The sequence below is a fragment of the Lagopus leucura genome, unplaced genomic scaffold (assembly GCF_019238085.1).
Source record: "Lagopus leucura isolate 7727_CA_CO unplaced genomic scaffold, USGS_WTPT01 Super-Scaffold_100030, whole genome shotgun sequence".
In the NCBI taxonomy this organism is placed as follows: domain Eukaryota; kingdom Metazoa; phylum Chordata; class Aves; order Galliformes; family Phasianidae; genus Lagopus; species Lagopus leucura.
This window is the reverse complement of record NW_024962281.1, coordinates 6,547,552-6,561,955: the sequence shown is the minus strand read 5'-3', so window position 1 is coordinate 6,561,955 and position 14,404 is coordinate 6,547,552. Positions and strand designations below refer to the sequence as shown.

At 43.5% G+C, this 14,404-nt stretch overlaps 1 protein-coding gene across 4 annotated transcripts in view; it reads right to left on the bottom strand.

Moving 5' to 3' along the window:
* Positions 1–14,404, bottom strand: part of SGCD (sarcoglycan delta) — a 309,952-nt gene that overhangs the window by 127,876 nt on the left and 167,672 nt on the right. The window contains exon 1 of one of the 4 annotated variants that reach the window (XM_042881467.1): positions 4,893–4,992. The exons of the other annotated variants lie outside the window; for them this stretch is intronic. The gene's annotated coding sequence lies outside the window, so the exon portion shown is untranslated. Of the gene's footprint in view, positions 1–4,892; positions 4,993–14,404 lie in introns of those variants that run through there. 4 annotated transcript variants of the gene reach the window in all.

Here is a 14,404-nt window from a genome sequence, read left to right as displayed (position 1 = left end):
AAGGCACACGTGCACCGTACTGGTGTGCCACTACTGCACATACAGCATGAGAAATGCTGCCTGCCAGATCTTCACAGTTTAGCCACAGACAGCATTACCATGACTACAAAAGCAAAGACCAGCACCCAGGTAATTTACCAAGGAATAAGTTTTTGTAGAATTCCTGTGGCATGGCTGGTGATAGGGGATGGCTGGTGATGGGCTTTCCCAACCTTAATGGTTCTATGAAAATGGTTCTATGGTGCGCAGAAAGCCTCTCACTCATACACACAACATGGATTTCCCATTCATCAGGCAAAGTGTTTAATATGCACAAGGATAAATAAACCATCTTTCCCTTGCAAACACCACAGCTGTAAGCGTTTCTTGGCCACATCAGCTTTGGAGGCTCAATGAGGGCTATAAATGAGGTGAGGCACAATGAGAGGAATCAATGATGTTTCTGAGCCGCGGAGGTTTTCTGACCAGTGCTTAAATCATCTTTGTTTAGTAATTGGATAATTTTAAGCTGAAAGAGGATGCAGTTGAGGAAGATGGCTTCTCCTTCATGAAATTTACTGCTGAAAATGTTCTAAAGCGGGGTCTGTGCAGTGGGACATACAACAGGTTTGGGGAAGGTGGCATCTATTTGCACATATTTTTTGCATTTGCATCTTTTGCACATTGATTTCTATAAATTTTATGTAGAATCCATGAGCCTTTACTTAATGGAGGCCAGGGGGCAGCTTGTCAAAATCATCAATTTTACATAAGGTGAACATAGGGCAGCCAGAGTCTGGCATTGAAAATGCATGGGTGTGTTTGCAGAGAGCTTGCTGCCTGCCTGCATATAACTGAGGTGTAACAGCTTCATCAGCAAAACAAGAGCATCCGACCCCAGGCTAAGTATGGTGATGGGATTACATTTCAAGAGATGAGAAGGATGGGTTCAGGCTCCCTTGGGCATGGACCTACATCTCCCACATCTGCCTTCAATTTGTATCCATATAACCAATATCCTCTACTGTTTCTCTCTTTGCTTTTTGAAACACAAACCTTTGCTTTGGGGCTAAATGAGAGGTTCTCTCCATCATATCACTGGAAGGCAATGTACTTGCAAGCTCTAAACGCTCTGTGGATTTCAGCCTCTTTAATTTTTCTGTCTTTTAAGTGCACACTATCCACCAGGTTCAAAAGAACAGACATTTCTGGAGTGTTACTGAGAACAAGATTTGGCATGAAGAGCGGCATTTTGAGCCTGCTATCAACAAGACATTTTGCCTCTTCATTCCCCATAAAGCTCTCTCAAGCTCAACACCCCAGGCTCATCGTTCCAGTAACATCGTGACCCAAAAGTAATTTATGACACAAATTATGTACACCGATCAGACCACCACCCAAATCTACACAAAAGGATCTAGCCCACGAAAATGGTTTCTGGCTTGCACTTTGACCTGTGAGCTCTGAGCACTGAGGAGTGGCCCTAACGATGAAATATTTGCTGGCGATGTTAAATCTTACACAGCTTTTTTCTCCCACGATGGTTTAAACCAGGCCCTCTCTAATGGCGGCTGTGCCAGAATGCTCTCCAGAACTGCAGTCCCCAAAACTGAAATCTTCACTCTGCGCTTGTCCCTCTGTATGCTGTGGGGAACAGGTTCTCCCAGCGGCTGTGAAGACCATCACTACTCAGTACGAATCTGTTAGGGGGCACAGCAATATAGAACATGGCCAGAGAGACAAAAATTGGAAGGAAATTCAGAAAAGAAGAAAATGTTCCTTAGGACTACTTTCTGTCATCAGAGCACATCACAAATAGAATTTTTCAAATATCTAGCCTGACGTTGGCAAGCGAAAGTACATCAAACTCTGCTTAGTCTGCACAGTTCACCAGTGCATATTCTGCCTGGTCCACTAGGAAATACCTCATTTTCCATTCCCACCTCCAAAATATCACTAGGAAACTGGACTCAGTCAGCACAAGGAGCTGGGGAGACCTTGGGGATTCATCTGCTGATAAAGCATCTCCAATCCCCATCCCTCAGTGCTCCAGGCTACCCCTGCCTCTAATGTCTTGAGAGCTCATGTTATTTCCCCAGTCACTGGGGCTGACAGCACTTTGACATGAATGTGTTTGAGGATAAGGGCACCACAAAAACCTCAGCTTATAACCCAGTGGCTTTGAGGAGGTGGACTGAACAAGAAGCTGAACTCAGGGCACCTCCTCTGTTCAGACACCGCTCTGCATTCACGGAGCACTTACAACAAATACTATAAACATACCAGAGCTTGCCAGAACAAAGCAAAGTAATAAGCAGCTCCATCTCTTAATAGTCTCTCCTGGACAAAAGGTGATTTCTTATTCTAAAATGCTGCAAGAGTCTGTAAGCAACATGGTTGCTATTGCTTCTGTTCTCACCAGAAGACAAATGTTTCTTCCAACTTCTAGATTTACATTAGCTCTCTTGTCTTGATTTTTATTTTTATTTTTTAATTTTTTTGGAGGATCAGAAATAAGGAGAACATGGAAAGGGAGAAAAATATCTGCAGTGAGTTCTCTTATGTATTGAGCAAGTCAGCAAAGAATGTCTTTTCCCAAATGCCCCACAATTTGCAGCAATACATTCACACTGCATGCAAACATCATCCTGGATTTTCTGCATTTGAACACCAGATCCTTTGCACTACTCTAATGATGTGAAGCAATCATAAGTCTGTGTCCATCAGTGCCAAGTTTATAAAGCACTTTCCCACCAGAGAGTCTCAAAGCAGAGTGAACAAATATAAGAACTCCACTGAACTATCCCAGCAGCAGGTGTGACTATGGGCAGCTGTGGGAACAGCACGAGGGATATCATCAATTGAGCTTGAATCAGAAAGCAAGCTACAGGAGGTGATACTTTCCAGACCTCTTCCCCAGCAGATAAAAGAGATATGGCTTGTAGGAATGTGCAAAGCAGGATCATAATATGGATTTATATGGCTGGAACCCAACTGGCATGGCACAAAGAAAGAACTGTGGGCTTCAGCACGTGCCAAGACCCAGAGTAAAGTCTCTGCAGTGATCCTGGATATATGCTGCTACAAGTTAAAACTTGTTCTTCTGCATTTTCCCTCAATATAATGTGTTTACTTTGCTCATCCATTTGTTCATTTGTAGACACATTTGCTTTCTAGTTTGCTCTTGGGAGGAACCAGAAGAAGGAGTGCACATATTAGGGTGTGCCTGGAGCTCTCCTATCTGTATAGTTGCAAGATAGTGAGACCCTCCACTTTCACTTCATTGACTTAATATACTTTATGCACAGCTGCACGTGCATGCATGCATTCCTCAATTTCTTCAAATACAAAACAAAGCTTGAATACTGACTCTGGTGGGATGCAGAAAGGACACGTCCTGCAGAGTGAGGCCCAGAAGCAGTTGCCAAGGGTAGGGAGGAAGCTGCTATCTCCTTCAAGTAAATTCAGCCCTTTCTCATAAAAAGACAAATGCGGTGGCAAGAAGATGACCCAAGCCCCTTCCATCACACAGAAAGCTTGCATTTGGGCAGACAATTTTCCCTTTAATGATCCAAATCTACTGAATCCCACCGTGTCTAGCAGAATTTGCTATGGATGTGCTCCCTCAGCACTACAGTGAGAAAGCACGTCCCACACAGATTTGGCCAATCTCACCTTGCTACTGCAAGTAGTGAATGACTATTTAATGCTCAACATGCAGTCCTGCTAGGTGCAGGAAAAGCAAACTGCAGATGTTCTCCCACGAACTCCACCAGAACTCAACTTAGTGCTGTCCCACTCTAAAATTTCATATCACAGAATCATAGAATGGCTTGGGTTAGAAGAGACCTCAAAGATCATCTAGTTCCACGCACTAGATCAGGTTGCCCAGGGCTCCATCCAGCCTGGCCTTGAACTCATTTCTTGTCGCAAAAAAACCCCAGACTACCCAACAACCAAAGACATGCATTTTCAATGTATCAAATAACGCTGCTGTGAAAATCTGAGCAAGAGGCACTGGCAGAAGCAGGGAAGTTTCCAAAGCTCCAAGCAATGAACTGCTCCCAACACCTCCATCAGCCCTGACAAACACCGTACCCAACTCCTGCCATATAAGGTGTGGATATCTCTGCCAAGGCAAGCTGAGCTTTAATGCTGCAGCTAAAAGGATGAGAGAGTGTACTGCCTAAATCTGGCAGGCTCCTAAGCAGGGAGCGCTCTTTATCATGAATGTTTCTTAAGTTATTTGGGAAAAGAAACATAAATGAAAAGAGAGTTTGCAGCCAGTAAATTAATGTTTTTTTCCTTCTAATCTGCTGTCCGTGGTTTCTGACTGTGCTGCCTGCTGCATTTTGCTAGTGCTTTATGAAACACAGGAGTAACTAACGCACAGAAATCACAAGGCAATGACTTGCTGAACCACTGCCCCTCCTCACAGCCTGTACCAGGTGACAGAGAGTTAGCAATTGCCACAGAACCCCCGGACAAATATCTTTTCAACCCACTGAACAACTATATATACATGTAACTCCATTTGTCATGACCGAGTAGCATTTCTCAATAAAATCTGACAGCAACATACGGTTTCCAGCCAACCTTCCAGTGGTTTCAGGTTATATCCACACTTCCTCCCCGAAGTGAAAAACTCAGGGATGGTTCTAGCACAGCGTTCACCCCGCCAGAGGCGCAGCACCGGAGCTGCTGTGCAGAATCACTCCTGAAGCAAAGTTAGCCAGAAACCAACACCCAGCCTCCAACTCCTCCAACCCTTCAGCAAATATGCCACAGCTCCACACTCTCCACTTTCTCTCCAAACAAAGCTCTCAAAGCAAGAAGCTATACGAGCACAAAAGCACAGTCAATGCACCCAAAAGCACAGTGGATGCTCCAGGAGGGAACGCCGCGGCTCTTACCTGTCTGTCGGTGGGAGATGACAGCCCAGAGCTGTGCTGGGAGATCGGAGGATGCCGCGCTGCTTCCCGAGCTGCACGAGGCCTGGCCTGCGCTCATGAGCTGCCCCTGTCAGATTTTCCAGCAGCAGAATTGCAGCCAAGTCCCTGCCCATGCCTGAAGAATTTCCTGAACAGCATTCCCGTTCTTTTTCTAACTGCTTTGAAACCACACTGTCTGTACTTCAATAAGGCTTTGTCAGGCCAAGTTACAGCTACTGGTCTGGCTCCAGATAGCAATTGAAAACACATGTGTTTTGCATTAAAAGCCCCCTTCTCTGTGCACACATTTATAAACAGACACCCCTTTCTGCACTCAGCCTGGGACTCTGCATGCCTTGCATTTGCAGCTCATCTGCTAAATTCTAGCCGTTTTTGTTAAAAAGAAGAAAAATGCTATGTTGGTAGGGATATATTCTCCGGGAAGAGAAAAAAGAGGCTGGGTGGGATTCCACCCCATCACGTTTTGCAGGTATCAGTGGCTATGTGTGCCCAGGTTAACAGCCAGCTCTGCCCAACCCCAGCAAGCACAGAAACACAGGAAATAAAATTCCAGTTCACCACCGCTCTCCTCTTACCTTTGCCTCTGTCTCTTCCAAAAATTGTGTGAAAAGAAAGCATATTTTTAGCATCTCTAGACTGAGTTCAGCACATCAGGACTGGATCCTAATCTTGACACATACTCCTGTATCTGCTTATACTAAAAATAATACAACTATTTTTGAGTACTTACATCCCTCTCTGCTTTTCAGCTGTCCTAACCCTTTACAAATATTTTAAGCACCTTGCATCTCTTTTCAAAGAGCTTTAACATTACCCTGGCATTGGCTTAAGGAAAAAAAAATAGAAGATACAGTCTTATACCTTTCATCAGAACGGGTCCCAGTACTTAATATCTGTAATCATTTCCAGGCAGCACCATGGGTCAAGGCAGCAAACATGAGCTCTGCAGCTCAAGGTGCCCTGTGCTCGGAAGGCGCCCGCAAAGCAGAGCTGGAGGAGATGTGGAAACACACATGGATGTCCCCCTTCTTCCACCACAGCTAAGTCCCACCAAGGATGAAACACAGCAGCAGAGTTGTCAAGGTAACAATATAGAAAAGAGACAGTTTAAAGAGAGAGAGTTGTGTTTTTCCCCTCTTAATGTTCCTTTTCAAAACCGCACACTCCACTTCTATCAGGTTATTCTGTTCTGTGATTTACAGAAGTGCAGAGTCCAGATGAAGTGTTTACAAGAGACAAATACAGATGAGATTGAAAATAACTGAGAGTCTTATGGGTGGCCTGATCCAGAGCTCCTCAAAGGCAGTAGAGAGAGCCCACTGCCTTCCATGAGCTTTGGATCAGGTCCACAGCAAGGAACCATCCATCCAGCAGGAAGGAGAGATCCGCACCCAAGAAACGCTCATCTCTTAACTCCAGCAAAGTGCCACCCACTGGCCAGCAGCATCACCCATGTGCCTTGGCAGTGTGCATGGCCAGATGCTGGCAACCTGCACTAGCACCTGAACTACACCGACTTCAGAGGGAACATACACCAAACAAGGTGCTGCTTTGCAGAACAAATGACAGTAGGAAACCACGTGACTCTTCAGCCTCAGTTTGCAAGACTAGAAGCCAAGCAAAAGGCGTGCATGCAAGCCACACATACACGAGCAGTGGCAAGAGCATTTCAAATTAAACTGCACAGCTTGTGAGCAATCCGTTTATGCCAGAACAGAAACCACAGACTGTTGGATTGCAGGTTGGGAGAGCAATCGACGCAGCTAAAAGAAAGCCTCCTAAACAGGCTACAATGGTAATGATGATATTCTTTGGCTTGGCAGCCAGCAACAGCTGAAACCACCAGTGCCTGAAACCTTTGGAGTCCTTTACTGTAAATAATTTGAAATACAAAACTATGAACAGTGGATTCACATAACTAGGTTTTCAGTTGTACAAGACAATCAGACATCTGCAGAGCTATTTGCAAGATGAGAGTAGAGCGGCCCTTGACTTCTGCCTTAAATTTCCCCATGGCCTTCGTTCAGCAAACTGATTTCATATGGTGACAGGAGGAACTTCAAGGGATCGATGTCTGTTTTAAGTTAAGCACATGCTTCAGTGCTTTGTTGACCAGAGCTTTTTATGGCAGCCTGACTCCAGCAGGACTCAGTCAGATCATTTACCACATGGCATATGGCACTCCAACCTTCATCACTTCTCTGTACGAATACGGTCTATCGGTGGTTTTCAAATCTTGCTCAGTGTGGATCTCTAAATATTTGCCAAAGGTGATGAGTACCCCTTTAATAAACTCCCGGTGAGGGATTTCTATGTCCCCTATGCAGAACTCTCTTTTTCTGTCATTTTTCAGTTTCCTGGGGAATATCCTCCCAGACATCTGTAGACCACAGGCTGCAAACTACTGCTGAAGATAACTTAATCCCTTATTAAAAATGTAAATGATCTCCTCTGTTTATGCGCTGTACTTACCAACTTCAGAATATTTATACAAGTTAGTATCATGCTGGCAGGTAGATACATGTGGAGGTGACAGCATTAATATTGCATTTTTTCCATTGGCATAATTAGTAGGCCAAGTCTATAAATATTTACATTAAATCTGTCAGGCATCACACTAACCTCACTGATAACTTAAGGGTGTCTTACTGTAAACTGCATTAATGTCTAACTATTTTGTCATCTGGTAATACATAAAATACTCCTTCGAGCTAAGCCGTTTCAACTAGGCTGTTTTTATCTCTTTCTCATTTGGGTATGGGGTTTAAAGATGCTTCAAGTATCAGAACCGTGGCTCAGGGACTGTTCTTTTTTCTATCATTGAGCTATCATTTCTGTTACTGCCGGTGCCACCAAAAATATACGAACCTTGCAAGTGTAAAAGTGAAGTTGATGTCGACATAACTATCTGCATAACTGCTATTATTTCTCAGTTCTGGCAGGGTAATGAGGGTTAAAAAATAAACTACTAGAGCTCTTTGGGAAGATAATAACAAATTAACCAGTATATTTGCAGCTGGAGTACTGCAAAGCATAGGAACTTCATTTTGTGTGGGAGATCCGCCTCAGCAGATCCATGAAGTTCAGCAACAGGAGATTTGTGAGACTTACAGTTTGCACAGCAATGTCTCCTTTTTTTTTTTTTTTTTTTGTGGGCACTGGAAGAGTGTTCCCAGAGCAGTAGCATGGCACCAAACTCCCCAGAGTTCAGGAAGCATCTGGACAACGCTCTCAGACATATGGTCTGATCTTTGGTCAGCCTTGCATGGAGCCAGGAGTTTGGCACAACGATCCCTATGGGTCCCTTCTAACTGACATTTTCTATGATTCTATGACATGCTGTTCTCTACCACACTTTTCTCCACCTTTTCATGGCAGCGGAGCCATTGGATGTTACCCAGAGCACCATATCCAGGTGCCACCAGAACCAAGCTGTTGGAGTTCTGGATACCCTGCAGCTGCCCACTGTTAGCTCCCTTGCACTAACCCCTGGGTGAGGAGGAATTACAGTAATTCATCTTAACTCCTCATTAAGCCACTCGGCATTAGGAATCTTGGTATGCAAAGAGATCAGAGTTAGACCTCAAGTGGACTGGACACACACTCAGTCACACCAATTTGCAATGCTGGCAAAAAGGGTTCAGAAAGAGGAAAGCTCCTTCTCCAGCACTTATACCTGACCTACAGTTTGCCTTCCAGCATATTCCAGATGTAGCCAAAAATTATTTAATCCTTACTGTTGACTTAGCAGTACATAACTAATTCTGTTTAACTGATAATATCTGTTTGCATACAAATCAAACCTCGTGGGATTTTCGTGCCACGCAGATTTCCAGGGGCTTGCTGAAACATTCCCAGCACCTTCCTATGAAAATCAGGGCAAAGCAAACACACAGAAAGTATTAGCACATAAATACAGGCATGTGTGTGTACCTGGAGGGAAGGAAGAAGTCAAAATGAAATTTTAAGTATCTCAAGGAGATAATTAAGCAATCCCTCGCTCACGGTTTTTCTCTAAATGACTTTTTTAATCCATTAAATCTCTTGAAATATCATAACAGAATAAATATAAACGTTCACATGTTTTTAAACTCTAAATTGAAGGAAATTACCCACATAATAGTTATCAGTTTAAACCATCCTCAGCCTCAGACGCCTGTAACAGATCTCCTGCGTATCCATGCGTACAGGGAGAAGCTGAGACTCATTTGAGCGCCATTTCCTTAAATGCAGAATTAAGGTAACTAATGGATTAGAAAGTTAACTATTTGGGGCCAGGAACAGAAGCTGTAGGAAGGCAGCTATGGGCACTTATCATGGATTTGCCCAGCTCTGAGTGTTCAGATGGGATACAGGGCAATGTGATGAGAAATGGAGAGGAGGAAGGTGATCCCCAAATTTGATTAGGTAGTGGTAGCAGTTATACAACAGGAGTGGTCAGAGAGAGAAAACCTTTGTGTGTGTGTGTGTGTGCAGCAGAGTTGCAGGTCTGATTTGATGGTAGGGAGCAAAATCTTACGGAAGAGCTGCAGCTGCGACTGAATGAAGGCACAAGGGTCATCAGGTAATCACAGACAGTGTCAAGATGGGCTCACCGGACAGGTGAAAAGGAAATGGGAGAAAATGAAAAAGCACTTGTGCGTGTGCGTGTGTCTGTTAGGAGCCTGTTGCAACTTGAGCTGGAGACTGTGCACACAACGGTGAGCTGCAAGAGCCAGACCTGCAGCCTCACCCACGTCTGTGTCTTCAGAGATAAATTTGGGCTCGTTTTTGCAAGGCAGCTCTAACAGTAGGACTCGTTATACAAAATCTTCTAATTCCCTTAAACTAAAGGCAAAGAGATGAAGAGGGCTAATGCCTTATAGCCCTGCTCTCTGAAGCAGGCATTCAGGATTCTTTGAGCATCATGTGTATGGGAAATTCCATTAGTGGCAGAGGTAACCCACTAGTAACCTTTCTTCACACAACACTGGGTTATGTAGGTGCGAGTCCTGAATTTTACCCCTTCTGCTCAGTGGGAGTCTCCAAACAGCAGTATGACAGTGATGCAAACAAACCCCCAAGTCTCAATTTCATGATCATTTTATAGGTGAGTTGAAGAATAGGTCAAGTCAGCAGTCGGTGCCACTGTGCCACTTATTATACAAGGCTCAAAAAACAACAGAAGTTCAGGTGAAGAGGCCAAGCAGGTTAGGAATTCAAGTATCGACTATGCCAGAATAACAGCAAGCTCACACATAATGTCGTAGGGGTCGATGTGTATCACCTGTACTGGGAGCAACCTACTCCTAATGGCTGTTTGCTCCTTAGGATCTGGAGCCTGCAAACTCCCTGAGCCCATCTGCAGGTTGTAGTGCACCTAATCAGAGAGCTCTGTGCCACGTTCCTTTTCCCACAGGAAGCAGAGAAATATTTACCCACCGGCCGCAGAGCTGCAGCCAGGAGCACATCCAGCTCCCCTCAGCACCACTGTAATTATTCTGATGATTTCAACCATTTGCAGGCTCTTCTCAGAAATAATTTAAGGCCAGTAGAGCTTGTTAATAGGTACAATGGGAAAGTGTTCCTTTTCATTTCTCTGGTAACATTAATGCAATTATCCTGAATCATTCTCAAACTACGTGGGCTGTAATTTCAAGGCAATATTACTATTATGGAGTCCTGTTCTTCCAGCCAGCATGTGTCATACTCCCCATCCAGAAGTTATTTATCAATAATCAGAAGGGTCTTCATTTACAAACAATAGAGCCTCTTCATTTGCAGCATGACAAGGAAGCAGAACGGGTGCTGCTGTGTGAAGGTGTACAATTTCCCTGGCTGCTCCTTTGTCTGTGAGACTGGCGTAAGAAATGCAACATATTAAAAATAACCATGAAGATTAATTTCATACAGACATAAGAGCAAATACACAGTTGACCAGACCAATAATTATTCTTCTATTACAGTCTTAATAGTACCCAAATTTATTGCTCTTATCTGAGCAGCCTCACCCTTGGCTCTTTCTGGCATGTAGCTTCTCTCTAAGCTGCAGTTAGATATATGCTCCAACAAAGGCAAACCTTCACTTTAGCCATCTATAATCATCATCTGGGAAAAAGTTTCAGTTTTTCTACCATATCTGGTTTTTTTTTGAGAATGTCTATGCCATGCTGCTTGCATAATGCAGAGAGTGCTTGATGCTCAATAGATGTCCTATTACTCATCACCAAGTTTAACACCACCAAATGTGTCCCAATTTGTCTGTACAAAACAATTCTCATAGCCAGTCTATCTTTTACAAAGCCATTAGCAGGACTCTAGCAGAACACTATGAAGGCAGGCTGTTAGCCCATAAACAACTCCGGACATTGCCACCTGTTTTAATGAGCCGTGGAAGGTCAGTCTGGATACTAAGTCTTCTGTGTGATTGCATGAGCCCCCTGAGATGGCCAGCAGCAGACTTCATATAGAATGACAGAATCATTAAGGTTGGAAAAGACCTCTGAGATCATTTGATCCAACCATCCACCCACCATCAATGCTGCCCACTAAACCATGTCTCTCTCAGTGCCACATCTTAATGCCTCCATGGACAGTGACATCACCATTTACCTGGGCAGCCTCTTCCAGCATCCAACCTCTCTTTTAGATAAGTTTTTCTTAATATTCAACCTGAACCTCCCTGGTACCACTTCATACACAATATCTGAGCCAAAGCTCATATACTATGACATTAGCCACTCACCATAAGGCAGAAACCTGCTGTACAACATCCACACTAGAACACTAAACAAGGAGATAGCAGCTCTAGTAATCCAAATCATCAGTAATCTCTGGCCAAATTTTGCAAATTCTTTCTCTTTGCTTATATCCTGCAGGAGGTGATAAGACACATACTGCTCATGACAGTATGCAGACATTTGGATGTAGCAGAGTGAAAAATTATTATTCTTGCAGATAAATAAACGCTCATACAGTCACATATTTTGAGTTTCAACAGGGAATGAGGGGGAAGTTTTAAAAAGCAAATTAATAGGAACATAAAGCTAAACTGAGACTGTGTGGAATGTGTGAGCCAGAGAGAAGAAAGAAAAAAGCAATGGTCTGAGAAATAATTGCATATTTGTCTATCAGTAATCACGCCTGACCTTAAACTCTGCCAGAGAATTCAATATGGTAGAGGCATATTTGTGAGGATATTCACTTCAAGGACCATGAAAAGGCCATTGTAGAAAAAAATCAAGACTCAGGCTTATCTACAGAAATCTAGCCAATGGGCCAGCAAGCTCAGCATCTCTGTTTCAGTTACTGGCAGGATGCCACAAAGGGTAAGAAGCCTGGGAAATCCCTTCGTCCCATAGCTATTATCTCCTAATTCTGAGAGGATTCCTTATGCCTCCCCACACCTGACCAGTTTCCTGAAGCTTGGACTTTTTTTTTTCCTTTATGGTTCAAGAGTAGACGTAAGGTCTGTGAAGTCTAAGAAAGTTGAGGAGATCATTTGCACTTTGTCTACTGCTCTTTTCCAATACCTGTTCCATTCAGCAGCTGGTAAGGCTTAGTTCTCACTCTGTGTCAGCATGGGCTGCTGCTCCTTCCAAATCTTTGGGTGACTCAAAGAATCGCTCCAAGGATGGCCTCAAAATGTTTGGAAGGCAACAGGAAGAAAAAAATGTCCTGTCCTTTCCACTACAGAGCTGAGAAACTGTTCTTGGCACCTTTTTTTATCCTAGAAGATTGTAATTAATGTCTTGGGTTACCTGTGAGCATCCTCCAACTGTGCTGCAGAAATCTTCACTGCAGAACTGAAGGAATGGAACAACTTTCACCTTTTAATGTTCACTTATATCCTGTACACAAATGACTGCTTCATTGTTTGATTCCTTCTCTTAAGTGAGCGAACACACCCTACAGTTTGGCAGCAACAGAATCTTTTTGTCTTTAGTAGGACATGAGGGAAATCTCATCTCATTCGTATATTTTGGAGTGAAATTTCATCACTGCCGTGATTAATGTTAACATCATTTCTGCCCTAAATCTTCCATTCTTTCAGGATAAAAATGCCTTGCTGGATTTCCTGATAACTGATCAATAGAATCACAAAGGGACTGAGGGCAAGGAAAGAAGCAGAGAGAGAAGCTTTGTATCTTGCTCTCAGACATCTTTTTGAGCAAAGTAGCTGTCAGAAACTTAAGAGTTGTTCCTTTTTAAAATCTGAGGGACTTTACCTGCCCATTTTTCTCTCAAAATGACAGGAGAAAGTTTGTCTGGGTGCTTCTTAAAGAGCAGCATAGTTTTCAAGCCATCCATCACTCAGAGATATATCTGCAGTGAGAGGTTATCTCTATGCAATCACTAATCGGTAATTAAAAGAGCTTACCTGATTTTGTGCCCATGTGGCCTTTTCTCATTGGCAGCAATGCCCTGCCTTTCAGTTTCTGGGGGTTAGAGGTATACTCGAGCTGGAGCAGACCTTCCCTCCACTAAGGCAAGAAATACGGAAAATGAAAAATCCCTTCTGCACAAAACCCATTTCCAAATGCAAAGATGATCTAATGAAAGGCTTAATGCTTTTGTAACTCCTCACCTTACAAAAGATCAGCATACGGAGAAATGAGTGCTGGCACTTATTCCCAATTGTGTATGAAAAAATATATATATATTTAAGTAGGATGATACTTAAGCAACGTTTAATATGTTGCTACGGTGAGGTTAAATGTGAATTCTGCAACAACAGCTCCTATCTGAGGTTGGAGGTTAAGTGTTTCTCAACATGCTGCTCCAGTAAGTGAGCATGTGCCCCTGGTATGAAAGAACAGTGCCCTGCATTCCCATCAGCGCCGCTGAGCAAAGCTTCCTCCTTTCACCCCTTCAGCTATTTATCATCATCACAGAAAATGTGAAGCAACTTCATGCCACGTTACAGAAGTCTCCATCCCTGCTGCCACACAGAGGTTAAACCAATCTCCCTGGAAGGGAACAGCCAAGCCAGGTCATTTCTGTTAGCCTAAATCATCCAGGTAGTTAGGCTTTAAAGGACGGCAGGTGGGGGAGCGTGTATGCTTGCAGGGAGCATGGAGCAGTCCCTGAATTTATGGATTTACCATCCCACCACATAAACCTTCTCCCACGGTAGGCCCCTTTTCACTTACCTATTTTTATTATTGTTCAGCTGGAATTCCACAGCAAATCTCTCAAAGGTTAACAGCCCTGTCCAGAAAATACAAGAAGCAGCCCTGCTACTGTCTATGAATTTTAATGCTCTCCATTACAACAGGTATGCTATTTTTATTCCTCATAGCAGTCTACAGTATAGTACAATAGTTTGCAGTATTTTGGTAACTGTGTAAGATATGACAGGAGGGGGCAAGGAAAGGCACAATAACAGTTGTAAGAACCTGCCTGCAAATAACAATAGAAGACCACCATAAAGACAGAAGAGGAGAGTGAGGAAATAACACTGGAGATTCAGAGGAACTCCAGCAGGGCTACTT